Source organism: Typopeltis vanoorti, chromosome 5 (genome assembly GCF_054136105.1).
Source record: "Typopeltis vanoorti isolate ZY-2024b chromosome 5, IOZ_Tvanoo_1.0, whole genome shotgun sequence".
Classification (NCBI taxonomy): Eukaryota; Metazoa; Arthropoda; class Arachnida; order Uropygi; family Thelyphonidae; genus Typopeltis; species Typopeltis vanoorti.
The window spans coordinates 47829284-47845454 of NC_143553.1; the positions used below are offsets into that span (position 1 = coordinate 47829284).

The window sequence follows — 16171 nt, forward strand, 5'->3', positions numbered from 1 at the left end:
TCAAGTGGACGAAATCGCTTTATTAAAGGCTTAATTTAATAATATTGTCTCACTCTTGAGAAATGCACCCTCTGTCCAAAAAAGAAACCGAACTTTTCGGAAATAGAAGAAACTAGTGGCGCCACCTATTGTATCTTTTTGTTGTCGAAAGCGGCAACCTTCATTAGTGTTAAGTCAACTGTTTATGACATTTGTTTCATTAGAAGCTGAGTTATAGTGCCAAGAGTGACAGTGTTTTGACGAACGGTCGGTACGTGACGAATTCTCGCTATCAATCGTTTCAAAACTTCGAGATAAAACTCACCATTGACCGTTTGGCCAGGCGGAACGAATTCTTTGTGAATAATACCCTTGGAATCGTAGAAACAAATCGGCAAGGTCTTTACTTTGAATTCTCCAAGTGACTTTTTTTCGGATGCGCCTCTTCTGATGGCCTCCGCTCAGCACTCCGTTTCGGGCTCATGCTCAAAACACCATGTTTCGTCACCAGTAACGATCGTTTCAAGGAAGTCCTTACGAGCGGTTTTAATGAGATCCTTGCAGTGTTCAATTCGATACACTTTTTGGTCGTCTGTCAACTTGTGGGAAACAAATCGCGAATTCAATTTACGAAGGCCCAAACTCTCGGTCAAAAGGTTGTGCACAGTTGATTTTGGAATCCCCAATTCATCTTCAATCTCAAGGAGACTATTTCGGGTTTTCTTTGATGAAATCAAGCACTTCTTGGATGTTAACTTCGCTCAGTCCAGTTTTTGGACGGCCCGGTCGTCCTCGAGCGTCTCACGACCACTTTGAATTCATTTAAACCACTCGTAAACCTGAGTACGGAATAAGCATTGATCACCATATGCTTTTTGAAGCATTTGATGCGTTTCGGCAAAATGTTTACCAAGTTTAACCCAAAAGTTAATCGCAGCTCTTTGTTTGATACTCATTTTCCGCCCGTTCGTCAAAACACACTGTCGCTCTTAGCACAATAACTCGGCTTCTAATGAAAAAAAATGTCAAACAGTTGACACAAGACTAAAGAAGGTTGCCGCTTTCGACAACAAAAAGATACAACAGGTGGCGCCACTAGTTTTCTATTTCCGAAACGTTCGGTTTCTTTTTGGACAGAGGGCGTAAATCAAACTGTCTTTCAAACTAATATGCAAGAAGTAATTATTTAATATTCATGTCTATCATAACTGATATCTTGGATTTTTTTTCGGATCTTTATTACCCGTGATTTGCAAAGCATCCCTGCTAAGTATGCTTTATTATGATAAAGTCCCACAGGATTATTTAGTTTGTAAATCATGCATGTTGTTGTGGATTCCCACGAAAAAAAAATTGGGAAAAAAAAAGGCTGAGAAGGCAGCTCGACCTTCCATTAGTGGACGCTTGAAATTATCTTAAGATAAAGCTCTTCACCTTCTTCTCTACTGCAGACCAGAGGCGGCTCGTGCATAGGCACTGCGGAACTGCAGCACCCCCAATTTTTCTCGATATATAAATATATTTATTAATTTATTTATATTTGCTTGTAATATTTAATTTTATCATCAACAATCCTGTACAATTCTCTTATTTTGTATAAAAATAATAAAAATCCATCTAGCACTTAGGAGGGCGAAGGAAGCTAGCAGCACTGTGTTTATCACAGTGTCATATTGCTAGGTGCGCAAGCACGTCATAGTGAGATGCGAGATATTAGCGTAATGCGGCACTGTCCGTCGCGCAGTTCCACTGTTGTTTATATGCAGTTTGCGCAAGTAGTAGGGTGTTCGTAGTGCTTATCGTGTTTACTCCGTCTCTTTGAATATTTGGACATTACAATTAAAGGATTTAATTGTAATGTCCAAAAATTGTAAATCCATGCCTTTAATTACAATTAAAGGAATGGATTTTATTTTTATTTTATTTTTAAGTAATTTTGAATTATAACAAACTGTATAATTTTATCGATAATAAACAATATTTTTTCATGTTTATTTATTTATTTTTTACCATAATTTTGATATTTTATCCAAACACGTATACACTGTACTTACGGTGTGTATATTTCGAAAGTTGCAGCACCCCCACGATTTCAAGCCACGGGTCGCCACTGCTGCAGACGTTGAGAGAATCAACTTAGGATGCGATGTTTATAACCATGACCTCGAGCAAGGTTGCGCGTATAAAGCACTGTCTGGCAGAGCTTTGCAATCTGTCTTTAAACGGAAATACTCAAAACCCAGTCATTATGGTTTTTCACTTGCATACATAGAAAGCGGGTTCGAATCCTGTCTAGAACCCACAAAAAAAAAAGGAGACGCTATTCATTCAGAATTGCGTGGTTTTCATTAAATCGTACGAGTCTTCAATTACTTCCACTTTTTCTAATTCAAACAATATTTAAACAAACGTTATTGATGACGCAAGATCGAAGCATTACGTCACACAGTTGTAGTTGCTATGTTGTTGCTGACGAAAATAGTCTCCTGCATAAGATTACTGTAACTTTGATGGGTAAAATCAGCATAAGTCGAGATTAATTTTGTGAGAACTAACTCTTAGACGTGTATATATTTAGCACTTATGGAATCACACACACGATTTGGGGGGGGGGGGTAATTCAATACAGAGAGCATCTTACAGGGACTGCAACTGTTAAGTTCTTTTATATTGCCGACTAAATTAAAGAGGATAAAAAAAACTGCAAAGCTCTGCCAGACATTTCTTTATGCGGGCAACCTTGCTCAAGGTCATGGTTATAAACATCGCATCCTAAGTTGATTCTCTCAACGTCTGGAGCAGAGAAGACGACGAAGAGCTTCATCTTAAGATATTTTCCACTAATGGAAGGTCGAGCTTCCTTCTCAGCCTTATCTTCAGAAATGGAAACACGGACAAGAACATTTCTCATTCGCCTCCGTGATAAGAACGGTTCGCACAACGGACCCGTTATAATATTCTCCGCGATAACAGCCCATGAGGGATGAACACATCCGCAGAACAACGACAGATAAATGGCGCACGTGGCGTGAAATAATGGAATATTTAACATTTTTTTTTTTTACTATGGAAATAAAGTTTTTGGGATGTGCGAGTCAGCAATTTCTATTAATAGCAGTGGAAAGAAATGGAAGAAGAATTTTAAATTTCTTTGCTAAATGCCGAGTTTTAGACTGTTCTATTTGCACAAAAACGGAAAGTTGGACTTAAAAAAATGCAGATAGCAATTAAAGAATATATTTTAAGAAAAATTGAAGTCGATTTTAATGTTAGATCGTTTTCATTTCTGTAAGAATGTGTAAAATAAATCTCTCAAATACATAAAGAAAACGAAATTATCCATTTGAGTCAATTCTAACTTATCCGGAGGTGCCTGTGAGAATTTTAGTTCGTTCGCTGCACGTAACACCTACGCTCTGAAAGGACACATTTAAATGAATTTTGATATTTGATATTATTAATAAAACGACACTAATACAAATCAGAAGCAGAGTGGGTGAAAAAAATGATAAAAATGGCTAATTATAATGTCATTATACACGACGTCATCTGGTTGATTTAATTGACAAAATAATGAAACGCATTTCGTAACAATTACGTTATGATTTGTTTTTCATTGTCAACAATGATAAATATATTTTAAACAATGTAATCGCCATATTACAATAGTAGTGAACATTAATGATAGCAGCAGAAACAGACGAAGTGGACATATGTAAGGAGGGTCCTGATACCTGACTATTTTAATGTGTAGTTTAATATTAATCTTGAAAACATACTTTAAAATAATCTTTATGATTCATGGATACTCAAAGATTACTTGACGTATATGAATATCAGGAAATGATGAAAAGAAACTGTTACAAGTGAGTTAGTTTGTAAGATCCACACAGTCATAGATTCCAACAAATGTTAGAAACTAAAGGGGTGTATGAGACAGAGAAAATCGTCTCAGGGGAATTCAAAGTCCCTCCTCCCACCCAGAGTCGAGTACGTTTAATATCATGTAAATTATTAAAGAAATTAATAGAAAAATAGACGAAAAGAGATAAAAAATTATAACAAATGAAAATTTCATATATGGATTAGTAATTTTGATAACGAATTCTTGGTTTCTCACGTTTGGCTTAATATTTCGTGAGTAATCTTTTATATACAGATGTTGCAGTTAGTAAACAAATTAAAAAGTTATTTTCAGAGAGTTTCATATATAAGTAAAATCTAAGAATACTGTTTAGAACAATGAATGAAAACAGTAATGAAATGAATGAGGTTGAAATGTGGATAAAATTCTGAAAACAAAACTATAAGATTGTCTGAAGTAATGCGAATCCAGAACATAAATATTTACGTAATGAAAACAAGAGATATGCAAATATGTAGACCAGTAAAAGTGAGAACAGCAAAACCCTACAAATTGAAAATGTACAGAATCCTTACATTTCGAAACCTAAAGAAAAGAATGCAGAAAAAGACGAATAGATCAAATTAAAATGAATAAAATGGAATGAAGGGTGATAGATTATAAAAAAAAAATAGAAATTTGATTCGAATTTAAAACTGCATTTCCTTGTTGAAGTGATTTGATGCACAACATCCTCTCTCTCCCCTACACGAGGCATTTTGCTGAGCTGGTTTCAGCTGTTTATGTGATCCGCTCCCTGAACTTTAATTCTCTAAGAAACAATTTGATCAGATTGTTAATTTGAATCCAAATAAGTCGCATTCGTTTCATTCTGTTGTGACCTTTAAATAAAACCCAAGCAGGTTGATCGTAGTTTACGAAACTATGTTGTGGCTGCTCAAAAAGTGATGCGTATGATCCAGGGAAATCTCACGTCCACCTTTAACCTGATTAAGAGTCACACGATCTAAGATATAGTTTCTTCCTCCTGTGTTACGTCATTCAGTAATCTTGTCCCAGGTGCGATATCTTCGCACTGATCAGTATACATTTGCAAAACACTTAGACTTACTTACTCCAAGTGGTGTAACTATTACTAATAGGTCCACGTGGTGTGTTTATTGCAATAATTCGTGGTAGGAAGACAAGAATTAGAATTCTAGTATTCCATGCAAATCTGCTGTTATAAAAATAGACTCGAAAGATCTTTAGCTCCGAGGTAAAACGATTTTGTCTTTATTTGCTACTGCAAACCATTTGCTGTCATGTTTATTGTAATATTTTGATTAATGACTTCAAAACGAGTTATTTCTGCGAAATGGAATTTAATTTGGTATATAATGGATCCCCAAAATCCAAACGAAATTGCGGATGTAATTATCGATCCCGGCTTTCTTTGTCTTCTTCGATGGCATTGTGGCTTCTTTGTGAAATTACCTCATTTCGTGTAGTTAAGAATTAAACGAAATCAATGCAAAGCAGAATTCACGGTGTGTGTGCGCGCACGCGTGTGGACTCTGAAATCAATAATTCAATTATCCCACGCCATCCGCATTCCAGTGAACGAACTGCAATATCGATTATTAATGGATATTCACCAGAAAGAATGTGTTTCTATCACTTTCATCCTATTCGGTCTCTTTGATATTCGTTTGTTAACATTAGTTTACTAAAAACTAGCGCAGTGTTTGAATTAGCTTAATTTTAAAGGAAAAAAAACCGTTATTTTTATTTAAAAAGTATATTTTAGATTTGAAAAATGGAAATAAAAATGATCAAATTTACAATAAACCTTTTAATACTAACTGTTTGACGAATAAATATTCATATCAGTATTTGATTAAAAAAAGTATTTATCCCATACAGACTTTCTTTCAAACAATGGAAGAAAAATAGAAATAATAGGCGATACAGTAGCAGGTTTCTTTTATTATTACAAACAATAACGGTTTAATATGAATAAGAATTAGGAAGGTAATTCAGAACTGATTGTTGAGCATGGGAAATATCGATTGCAACAATGATCCTGATTCAACAATCTGTTTCAGTATACTCTCTAACAATAATAAAAAAGCGCTATCTTGACAGACGATTATACAATTGTTGCATTGATAGCTTCCTGTTTTTCCATTCGCATTATTACAACAATTTGCACTTGCGACAATTTTATTTTGAATAAATTTGCCGATTATTGTTCAGAACGAACTAAAATTCAACCAAATGAACACATTTTTTATAGAATGAAATCCCCTGCAATTATCCTTTCTATTCTGTTTACGGTGGTTACTCTCGTTCTGTTAATCTCTTTATTTAACGATTTACCCAAGTCTTCTTGGATTAAGCTGTTGACAATACTAAGGAAGAACAAACTCACAGAACCTTATTGCATTAGAAACATCTAATAATCTCTCACCAGTGGCAATTGTTTTGGACCGAAGCATACTACTGGGATGTAATTCATGTCAGGAATTAGTTAGCTGGTTGCGTAGAACGAGATCGTTTTTTGCAGTCGTTATTTTTTTATTGCCGATCACTTTGTTGAAATTCGCTAACAAATCAAATACATTTTAAATAATAGAACGAATGAAATACTATATCAACAGATATCTACATTATACTGTAATACTAATAATTAAAATTAACAGATTAGATTATTAAATTAGCGGACGATATTACTACATACGTGGCACAACAAGAATCAATTAGTTTCTCCATTATTTTAGTATTAGGCTATATTTCCATATGTAAGCATCTTCGAGCCATCTCTAGCATCTAAGGGTTGCCAGATAAGTCCTGGAAATAGCGACAGATGTTATGTTAAAGCTGTAAGTCATTCTGAAATCAATATTGACTTCTAACGATTTTCTCCCGTGAAAGTTAAAAAAAAAAAAAAAGGGACCTGCATGGCTCTCACGATGTATTGATTTTCTTAGCCTTAGATTATCTCCTTTGTTTTTCTCTCGTGTCTATGAGCACTAAACTTTCACGGCAGAAGAGAGAGATCAATCATACAGAAAAGAATAAAAGAAAGAAAGTAAAAGCAGATAACGAACTGTTCTTAAGCTGATATGGAATAACAGAAAGGAAACCGGTTAAAATGACGTGCTTAATAAAAGCATAACAAGTTGAGGCTTATTTTTTATTTAGTAGCAAACATCACGATCACTTAATAATCCATTTGAATTAACACGTGATATAAACCTATATAAGTTTTTTTTTTTTTTTTTTTTAAGAGAAACACTTGAGGATACTTCTACACGAAGTAGATTGGATAAGGTTTACTAGCATGATCGACCTGAAGGAAAAGTTTGTACATAAAAAGATGAGATCATTCTACAAATGTTTTTCAAAATACTTTTTTTTGCTATAAATATCTGTTTGAATTAGAAGCAGATGAAAATTACATGTATTGTCTCAAACAATGATATTTAAACAATACTCTACGAACAAAGGAGTATTGTTTAATCGTATTTTTAATGTATCGTTTGCATTCTAAATTCAAAGAGAATATTTTATGGTAATTCTTTTGTGATATTTATACGTTTCTATCTTAAATATTCAAAACTCACCCATCTAACAAGAAAATTTTCTCCTTAAACATTTTTCTCTCTTTCTCCGAGGACCCTTTTTTTCTATAATGAAGCAATTCAATTTCTGATCAGCTGCAAATTCAAAACAACAGAGAAGAAAAATTAGAATTAAATGCTGAAAGTAAACAATTAAAATCTTTCTTCAATCGAGAAAAAACTGAATTAGAAATTAAATAAGACGGTTTCATTTTTTTTGGTTTTGTTGGGCAGCAACAAATAATATGGTCTGTAAAATTAAATTCATGAAAACTAAGAAAACAAGGTAAGAATTGCTAAATATGAATAAAAACAATGAAATTATTTGCTGAAGAAGAATCTCAGAATCTTCTTCAGAAAATTATGGTTCTTTCTCTTAGCTTGAAGCGCATACGCACGGAAACGTAACCCAGAGTAGTAAATAAAATCTGTTACAAGTCGAGATGTTCTGAAGCAAAAAATATTGTAAACACGCCACGTGCTCGAATTACGAAGAAGAAAATATTTTTTAATATATTAAATAATACCGATTTCTCATTTCAAAACACTTTGACATAACTGTGAATAATTTCTTGAATAAAGATAAAGACACCACATTTAACATTAAACCATCTTCCTGTACTTCCTTCAATTCTAACTGCTGACTTACAACTCAAAGACTAAGTATTGTTTGACACCATACAACTGTAGCACTTTTAACAGCTTCTCTTCCTTGGCACACGACTTTTCCCGATCTAAACAACATACAGATCTTTGTTATATTCCCATGCTTTCTTGTCTATTTGTCGTAAAGTGAAGATCTGATCCTGACAGCCTCTATTTGGCCTGAATCCAGCTTGTTCTTCACCAAGCTTTTCTTCCACGATTCTTCTCAACCGTTTCTCAAGTATACTTGCATAGATTTTGCCAGGGAAAGACATCTGTAATTCTCACATTCAGTTTTATTTCACTTTTTATATATGGGTACTACGAGAGCTCTACTCCAATCATCGGGAATTCGTCCCTCTGTCCAGGCCTTCTGAATTATGCAGTGCAGCCACTGTAAGACTCTTATACCTCCATACTTGTGCATTTCTGGTCGAATCCCATCTACTCCTGCTGCCTTTCCACATTTCAAGCCTTTGATGGCTTTTTCTACTTCAAATATGGATATATATATTCCTGACTGCATGCCTGGTCAGTGTTTTTTACCGCTGTGCTGTAATCATTCCTTGTTTCGTTTAGCAATTTTTCGAAGTAATTACTCCATACTTCAAGGATATCTTTTTCTCCTGCTTTCATGTCATATTTATCATCTCTAACTCTTTTACAGCACTCTTTCCTCCATTTCTGAACTTTTTCAACAACCTGCAAAATATCGTTCCACCTTCTTGATATTTATTATTCTTAGAAAAGTCTTCCAATGAATTTTGTTTAGCTAGTTTTACAGAGAGCGTAGCTGTCTTACATTTTTTGTGTATTCTTTTAGGCCATGTGCTGACTTATTTGCCAGGAACTTTTGATATGCTTTCTTCTTTTCCTTCACTGCCTCTTTAACTTCTTGTGTCAACCAGGGAGTTCTGATTTTTTTATCCTTGCAGATAACCTCACCACATGCCTCTCTGGCAGAATCAATCAATGTTTTCTTCAGAGTTTGCCACTGAATCTCCAAGGTTTGATTCCTGTTCTCAAACTCTTTCATTTTCTTTTCAATAATCTTTGTGTATTTCAGTCTACAGTTCACATCTGAGAGCTGCTCAACTTTTATTCACTTTAAAACTTTCTTACGTGTTATTCTTTCCCATATGAAATTCAATTTTATCCTGCTCAAGACTAAATAGTGATCACTTCCAATTTCAAATCCTCTGTACACTCTGGTGTCCTGCACCAGGGAGAAAGCATCACTATCAACAATAAAATAGTCAATGAGACTTTTCTTATTCCTTGCCTCTTCTCTCCATGTGAATTTGTGCAAATTTTTATGTTGGAACATGGTGTTAGTAATAACCAGTCCATGGACTGAGCAGAAATCCAACAGATATTTGCCATTATTATTAGCTTTGCTCTTTTCTCCAAATTTTCCCAAAATATTTTTGTATGTCTGACAATCATTTCCTACTCTGCTATTTAGATCCCCAACACGGACCAACTTTTTCTTGTTCATTGTGTCAGTTGCTTTTTCTAAAGCATCAAAAAATTCCTCCACTTCTACCTTAGTAGAACCTTCTGTGGGACCATAGGCACAAATAAGTCTTATTGTTCAATTCCCGATTCTGATATTTGCCCACATCACTCTACTTGAGACTGTCTGCCATTCAAGATTAGCCTCGAATTTTGTGTTGAATACTATGGCTACTTCTTTCCATGAATATAAGATCTTGTACGTGTTGCTTAGGAAGATCTCACCTGTTTTTGTCTTCTTTGTTTCGGAAACATTTATTATGTCTATCTAGTACTTATATTCGTTATTAGGAGTGATATAATGTTAATGAACAACATTAACCAGCCTTTCCCAATTTTCGTTTTGTGGGGGGAAAATAATACGAGTTTATGAGACGACCTCGATAGTATTTTTTATTTTATGTAGAGCTGTATGCAGAATGCCTTTTCTAGAAAAAGAATATATCACTCACTATTGCTAACTATTATTAACTATACATTAAAAACTAAATGTCATCGAAGAGAGAAAAAAATAATTTTCTTGATTACTCTAAAGTATTTTTCATATACATATATTCTTATATTTCCAGAAATGAGTACTCCAATATTAAGATTTAACCTATTTCAAGACATAAATCTTACATTTAGTACGGAAACTATCTTCAGTTCACATATTCAACAGGGATTTAATGGTTGTTTTGAGAGACATTTCCACAAAGAAAACTTTCAAATCATTTCACTGAACAAAGATCTGAGCTTATTTCAGGGGATGATATTCAAATCTGACGATTACTCACATATGCATGAATGGCAAAATTCAAGCCTTTATTTCTTTGCTGAGCTTTCCTTGATATTTTTCTCTTTGTTCAGAATACGGAAGAATTTAAAGGGAGGCAAAGTAAGTTCTGATAAATCTCCAGCTTTATGTTATAAATTCGCACTTCTCTGTGAGCTGCAGATAGATCAGAGATTTGTTCTTCCCGCCGTTGGCACGATCACGCTACGCTAAAACCTAAGTGCACGAGGATGCTATAGTAGATTATATTCAAATAAGGTGGCTTTGTGCTTCTCGGTGAATTACATGAGGCTATAGTAATTTTATGTGCTTTAAGATTTATCAGTGAAGTTGTCATTCAGAATGATCAATGTATTTCTTAAACTTTGCCTTGTTTGAGATTCTACTGCAGCTCTATTCCCAGTTTTGCAGCTCCTTTTACTGATAACTTATTGTCAGTAAAATGAGCTGCAAAACTCGTAAGTTTTGCAGCTCATAAGTGTGGGAATATAAAATGTAAAATTGGCGTATTTAATATCATAGGAATAATATACGACGTGTCCATAAAATGTGAAATGATGCTAATGATCCAATTTACGAGATTACTGACCTTTGATCTTGTTCAGTAACGAATCGATTAATAAGGCTATATAAAGCAAGAAATAAGTCTTACAAATTTTATTAAGAATGCTTTTAAGGTACATACGAATTTTAATAAAGCTAGAGATTAAGATCCAAACATCTGCGCACAACGTTTGTCTTCTGCAGACACGTTTGTAATCTTTCTTCCGCTTTTGGTCTTCATCTACAAAATTATAAAGAAAAATATAATAGGTGTCGAAATATTTCACTTCAACTGCAGACGTGCAATGAAGAGATTAAAAAATGTTTTTCTAATATTTCATGTACATAATGTTTTTACCCAACTATAAAGTAATCTCATCAACAATTCAATCAATCACGTCTCTAAATAGAATGGGCGCTATTTTTCATGTTTGCTAATTTAGCGCACTTAGTCGAATGCTGTTTTGCCGTACACTTAATGGCTGTCTGCCTACTGCACCGCCAATGTTCGGTGTTCAGGGAATAGAAAAATTAGAGTCGTATTTTTATTTATGAAAAAAACACATTGGATTAGTTGGAATCTTAGCTCAAGATTTTTTGTTATTACTCACACATGAGACCTTGCAAAGCACATCAGTGCAGTGTGAGAGCAAAGAAAGAGAAGTTGAACGTTTGTTTTGGGAGGATAATAAGAGCAGTGTTTCCAAACAGAAGTAGACGCAATAAAAGGGATAAAGAAATGTTGGTTTGATAACTATGAAGAGGCTCAGCAAAGTATTTGATAAGCTATTCGTATTATTGAGTTCTAAAAATAAATGGAGAAATAATGGTGGCCAGCTCGTTGTACATTGAAATGCACATAAAAGAGAGAAAACATCTATAGGAAAAGAATATAAATCGGCCTGAGTACTTCTATAACAGAGAAATGTTTAAGTGCACCTCCCGAATCTATGTGTTTAAAGGTTACATGGATCTGTATACAAGTGAGAAGGTATTTTAGGAAATACTTGGAGTAACAGGAAGGGACGAGAAATCTTTGTGTGAGAGATTGAAAAGAACTGTTTTGTAACGGCTAAGTACGCGAGAAGTACCCAAGATTATCCTCGACCCTCCATGAAATAAAGAAATACTTTAGTTGGTCATCAGCGCTGGAAACAGAAGAATGATGAAATTAGTACAAACTAGTCCGCGCGGTTAACCTGGTGGCTTTGCGCTTCGCAACCATATGCCTGGGGAAGGAGTGTCCTGGGTTCGATTCCCGTCGGTGACGTGAGGGACTTTAGGATCTTCCTCAGCCAAGTTAGCCGGTCTTGGGCGTGGACAGCAGAGTTTTTTCCACCAGTTTATCTGGGGGGTTTCATCCCGCAACCAGGCAAACCGGCCCCGTGAACAAACACGATGTACAGTCAAATACTTAACCCCATGAGAGGGCTCAACTCGCCCCAGTAGGGACCAGGGAGAAAAAGGGAGGAAACTACATACGAATAAATAAATAAGTATAAACCTGTCTTTGGGTGATATCGCTTTGATATGAAAGAGTTGGACACATGACATCGATAAGGGACCCAAAGGAATCGACTGCTATTTGAAGAAGTTTGCTGCATTTGGTTCCTTCACAGATTTCGATTTGTTTTTGAGTAGCTTTGATGTCTTTGTAAATAAATGTGCAAAGTGTAGTTATGTATAGTAATTTTGGGATCTCTCAGGATGCGTTAGGAACAACAAGTATGATTTCGATGGCTGAAAATGGTGCTAGACATAATTGCATATACTGCTACATCAAGTTCACCAATAGTTAAGATGCACTCATCGGGGTAAGTTGAACATGTTATCACTAAAACGATCTTGTCACACATTGTCAAACATATTCTCCAATGTCAAACATTGGAGAATAATGTTAAAGAGCGATTTTAAACGAATTGGTCTAAAGTTTCATGAAATTGCCTCAACGTAGTTTCCAGTAAGTAGTAATCTTAATTTTAGTAAAATAATGTAAATTCATTCACAACATTTAACTGAGACATTTGATTTCCTTCTTCTATATGGAAAAAAGCGAAATACTTTGAGATATCTTACCTATTCAGTATATTTGATGTAATGTTTTTCACAAGGCTACTAATGAACAGGATACTGTTTTTTCCCCTTTCTCTCTCCCTCTCTCGTAGAGGCACACACACACAGAATATCGAATAATGCGGGAAAAGGACATTTTACTCAATTATCTGATAGTTAACTCTCCTTTCTAACAGCACAATGATATTAACTGGAATAGCAATGCCAGACACGTATTCTTGCTTGAAGCGATATCACTTGGATTTTTGTCAAAGAATTAACGAAGACAAACAGCTGATTCTTGGAGAAATACGAAAGATGAATGAAGCAGGAAGATTGAATTTTGGATGAAGTCCCAACAGGCAAACCTAACGAGTAATCTTGAGAGGAACAAAGCATCTGCGGAAGAGAAAAACGAAAAGCGAATTGAGACTAACATTTGGCAATTAACACAAGTTATTTCTTTAGAATAAAGAATTAAATTCCAAGGGATTTTACTTGAAAATATACAATTTTAAGAACTGCTACAATTTATATTTGAAATAAAACCATTTAAGCAATCTGTTAGTTCTATAATTGCTTTATAATTAACAACCGAAGCGCATTATATTGAAATATTAAAATAGAATTGCATTAGAGTGGAATTATAGTGAAGAGAACAAATGGAGTACTCACAATTCTCTCTCGAGGGAGAGACTCTTGGGGGTACTCTAATTCGTGGAAAGAGAATTATGGAAGTACCCAGAAATCGTCCCTTAGAGAGAGGATTGCGGACACTTTAACTTATGCGAAATAAAATTATATATGATTAAAATTATAAATAAAATTATATTTAAAACAAGCATAAAAAAGTAAATTAATGAAAATTTTCATTACAATGTGTAGAATTTTCTCTCATTATATGAGTAATAAGTCGTTAAGATGCTTCACTTTTATTGCTATACTCTCCGAAAGAGTACGACGAAATCGATGAAGGCAATTTCTTCTGAATTTAAACCGTATTAAGACCGGTATAACTCATTCTCAGCTCGATTCGATTCATTACAGACAATATACCACGGACAGTGTTTTCCTCTCGAATTTAAGCTTTTTATACCCTATCCTCCCCCTCATCGCTTAATTACTGGATTAATTAACATGGATTAATTACTTACAGTAGTTAATCCACTTAATTGCAGCGAGTTGGGTTCTTTAAAAATATATTCGCATAACAATTGCAACCATTTCTTTCTTGAAGATCAGGATTTCAATTAGAACACATTCTGCAATTTCTTTTGTCTACCAAAAATCCATGCATGACTCACAAACAGGCAAACCCTCGTTCTTTCAAAAGATATTTCGAAAAAAGGATCAGAAACATACTGAGCTAAACTCGTCGAGATTAGCTTAGGTATTACCTCGGTATTAAAGATTCGAACACCAAAAATCTGTATGAAAAACTTTTTTGTGCTCTGATTAACATTTTAAAGTATCGAGCACTAGTTCTCCTCAGATCTTAGCTCAGAAGCTTTATAAAGCTTCGACAAAACTATTTTCGGAAGTAGTAATTAAAGCAGGCATTACTGATTGGTAAAGGATAGTGTCTTATAAACATTCATTTTTACCCGATGCTTTCAAGTAGTTGAAGATTATCGGAATGCAGCCGTTTGCTAGACAGTTTGAAGTTAAAATCAGGTACCTTAGTTTGCCTATTTGGCTTTAATGTATGGCTTATTTTATACTTTCCATAATCTACATTCCAGCGCTCTCTTAATCCCCTTTGGAGTAGCTACACGGCAAGACTCCGCTGATATGCAACAGAACCGATTTATTATAATGCAGAACTCAAAGACAATTTACCTAACAATCCAAACCAACGTTCCTTGATTTTAAAGTTTTCTTTTTCTTTTAAATCGTTGTACTTTGTGTTTTACACAAGACGCTATTCTTACTAGACGTATCTTAAAGAAAAACTCTGCATTTCCCCATCTGTTGTCTCGCCTCGATCTAGACTGAGGATGCTAAGAAAAAAGTATTATCGAATTACATCAACGCTTTTTTGTTCAAAATGTGGAGAGTTATGAGGTTTCTACTTGTGTTACGGCATTTCTTATCTCTGGCCAAGTTTTGTTTTCGCTTGAAGTCCTCTTCTCGCATCAAAATCGATATCGCCTTCTATGAACTCCGTGGGGCTTTCAATCACAGGAGTTCGCTGTGCTCATATCGGATACCTTTGAACATTTTAGATAAAACGGTTGATAATACACCCAGTTATTATTCCGATCTTTAAGGCATTTAAATTCAAAAACCTCTTGAGTAAGCAGTGCTCTTGCCCAGTTATCTGTTTTCTCTCCAGTCGCAAGAATCGTACAACTTGTGAATGATTTTTCCATTCCTACTTCATCCATGTATTGTCTTCATGAGAAGTAAGTTACCCTACAAATAACCTTCTCCTATAAGAGTACCATAAGATTGCCCAGATTTTCATGTTTGGGATTCTCCTATCTTCATGCTTAGAATATATTTTTTATCTCTTGCTATTCAAATAAACCAACTTCGTTTTACGTTTTTGCCACATGAAGATAGGAATAAACCAACGTTTAGACAAGACCTGGGTGAATGTTATTTTCTCTTCGGTGTATGAACTACAAAATGTCTTTATATACAATCCGTACACGTCTTTGCAATTTCATGAACAATGGGCAGTCTTTAACACGGCATTTCGAAAGCCTCGATCGCAAATTTAATTAAATCACTAAGATTCTTTCAGGAAAATCTTTTATTGTTTTTACAAAGAAATGTTTTCACTTTCATTAAGATTAGTCTCTAAACCGATAGTGCTTTTTTGATGATCGAATACTTGTAACTGAAAAATGCAAGAAAAATATAAATCAGGTAGCTTTTTGCCGAGCAACTTTACTACCGACAATGGCAATATAATTAAATTCACGGTGACAACATAAAAAAGGGAAGACGTTATTTGTAATTGATTTTTAAATCTCCTGTAGAAATGCTTAATATTCTCCCTCCACCTCCATATGAGACCGGCCAACTCACCATTTCATTGATAAAGGCTCCTCAACGTCACAGACGAAATTTAAACCAAAGGGCTCGTCTAAACCAGAGTTACGAAGGCTCAAGTTAATTAACAGTTCTGAAATTATAAATGAAAATCAAAGAATTCCAATGTCGTGTAAATTAAAGGGGAAATAG

The 16171-nt window shown here is 34.7% G+C and overlaps 1 long non-coding RNA gene across 1 annotated transcript in view; it reads right to left on the reverse strand.

The window, feature by feature from the left end:
* The window catches only part of LOC150106364 (uncharacterized), a 260534-nt gene that overhangs the window by 217299 nt on the left and 27064 nt on the right, over nucleotides 1–16171 (reverse strand). The window contains exon 2 of the long non-coding RNA XR_016548304.1: nucleotides 7453–7545. This is a non-coding gene — a long non-coding RNA (uncharacterized LOC150106364). The remainder of the gene's footprint in view (nucleotides 1–7452; nucleotides 7546–16171) is intronic.